Raw genomic sequence first — 3,018 nt, forward strand, 5'->3', positions numbered from 1 at the left:
AATCAACAGAATAAGTTTACAATACATCATAAAAGAACAATAAAAGAACAAAACATTATATACATATGTATTCATCATCCAGTTGTTAAGTCCACCCTTCTTAGTGACCATGATTTGTTTACAAATGGATCTGCACACTGCATTATTGACAGATACGAAAGACATAAAACCAATTTATCAAATTCATCTATATAATCTTTATCGAAATAGATATTTTAAACATTTGTAAAAATTCAATTTCAAATCTCCATTTTTTTGTACATGTAAATAAAAAATGTTCTTCGTCATCTATTATAGATAATATATCTTACCTTGGCAGCTATAGTTGACAACGGTTCATTACACAACAACCACACTTTTTGTAGACCACGCTGTGTGTAGCTGTTCTTTCAGAGGGTTTTGTTATTTCCGAATGCAGAATGTATCTTCCGAGACGTCTCCAGTTAATTATCGGAGTTCAAAAACTTAGATCTGCAACATTCAGCTATATGTAGGCATGGGATCCTCCAGAAATCTAGCTCCGCTTGAACAAGAGCACTGCAAACACACGAGGATAGGTGAACGTTGTCATATCGGTAAAAATCTAGTATTATATTGAATAGTTCAGGATTTCTATCAACATAAAAGAATCTTCTTTCCACAAAGTACTCTTCAGATTGGAAGTTGAGTAATCCAAGCCGTGTTTCTGGATATGTTTTTAGAATGGACATTCGGACCAAAAATGTCGCACCTCCTTTGTTTATTTCTAATAAATTATCCATTCTAAATGATAGAAATTGTGTTTGTTAATGTTGAAATTTCTTTACTTGCTATTTATTAATGCAAGTAAAAAACTAATTGATGCGATTTCCTTGGTCACGTGTATCTCAATCAAATACCTGCATCTGTACATAATAAGTACCATATACTTTATAATATGTAAAAATCTCTTTAGTTGGAGTGTTTCCATTGGGTACTAAATGGATATTTCTAATATTGGAAATACAAATGAAACATACTGAAATATCAGATAAAATAAATTAAATTCCTATCATCTATTGTGACATTATCATGCTTTTAAATTTAATGCACACGTGATAATTATACTATCATGATTTAACAATTCATATTGTTTTGATATAGAACGCATTTGTGATGATCAATTTGGTTTATTTGCCAAAGGTATTAAAAAAAAATCAGCATCAAATACACAATTCCAAAACGATAATTGTTACATTGTATCTTGTTTATTGGATTCCTTAAAATTTGCCCTACATTTTAAAATATGTCATTAGTAAAAATAAATAGTACGTAAAGCCTTATTTGGAAAATAAATAAAGGCAACAGTAGTATACCGCTGTTCCAAAATCATAAATCGATTGAGAGAAAACAAATCCGGGTTACAAACTAAAACTGAGGGAAACACATCAAATATAAGAGGAAATCAACGAAACAACAGAAACACTACAGTGCAATAGAAAACCAAACGACAATGCAACACAAACAGAAAAGAACTATAAAATAACAATTGCCATTTGCCTGCCTTGGTACAGGACATTTTGAGATAAAATGGTGGGTTGAACCTGGTTTTATGGCTAGCCAAAACTTCCCGCTTTTCTGGCAATGTTAAATGTAAAACTTTAATGTCTACATTACATGACAAGAATACAGAAGAAATAATATAATTGATAAACATGTCAATACCGAAGTTGTGAATAACTACAGAATGAAAACTTACACGTAAAACAATCTAGGTCAGCACATAAAACAGATAAGCCGAAAAAAACACACATTGTATGTCATCCGACTAGATCGACGCACAAAAGTGACGTCACAGGTAAATTAAAAAAAAAATCCCCTAAGAAGGATAAAGTTCAAGATTAGGTTTGCTATAATGAAATTCGATGTATTTAAAAACAATGAAAATTACAGTACTGTTAATATACAATTGTGTTAGTAATTACATAATTAATGGTATTATATCTAGCTATGTCGGTATTTGTCCTAATTCAAACTGTAAATCAAATACATCCTGTAAGTTTAGTTGCCCCAACTAATATCTTATAAATGAACTGGATGATTAATTATCTTTACCCTCAAACACGAATATAACATAAAAAAGTTAGAATTACAACTACAAACGATAAGACATTTAACAATATCCGATCAGTAAACAAATACAACATCAAAACTAAAAACATGAATGTTGGATAACAAAATACCGTGACACGTCTTATAGCTATGCGTATTCACACTCAGCAAAAACATTTACAATCGGGAATAGGTCAAATTCGGTACATAAAAGACCAGACGACGTAATGGCAAACCTCAATTTACGTCATGGTTAAAATGTCCATAGTTAGTTAAAACAGAGACACTTTGTACGGATCAAACAATTCGTGATGGTGTCTATAAAATTTTCATATATTTGTTGGAGCATTTTCTGCGTAGGGGCACACTCCTATATATAAAGTTTGTATAGTGTGAGCATATGTAACAAAAAATATGTTCCGGCGTGACATTTGTTCCGCTGGAACAAATTTCATAGGAAATATGTACCGCCGGAACTTATATCACAGAAAATATGTTCCAGCACTGTAAAATTTGTTCCGGAACTATTTTTTTGACCAAATATGAAATAAGTTCCGGAACAAATATCATAGCTCCATGAATTTTGTTCCAGTTAATATTAAAAGTTTTAAATAAGTTCCTGTGATATTAGTTTAAGACCAATATGTACATATTTCAAAGAAACCAATGAATAAGTTCTTCTCAAACCTATTTTCACTGAAATAAGAACATGTACCTTTGCAACATATTGCACAGCGAAACATTTTCTTGTTACACTTAAATTATAAAGCAAGCTAAATGCTGTACTGAGTGTGCTGGCATGGGATACATGTGCAATTTTAGGCATGACTGTAAAGTTCTACAGGATAAAGTGGTGGTAATTTATCATAATTTGTATCTATGTTTTATGTGGTATTCCGTCTTGGTTCTTGTTAACTGTCATGGCCCTGTTTCTAGTCATACATGTAC

This window comes from Mytilus edulis, chromosome 6 (genome assembly GCF_963676685.1).
Source record: "Mytilus edulis chromosome 6, xbMytEdul2.2, whole genome shotgun sequence".
Classification (NCBI taxonomy): domain Eukaryota; kingdom Metazoa; phylum Mollusca; class Bivalvia; order Mytilida; family Mytilidae; genus Mytilus; species Mytilus edulis.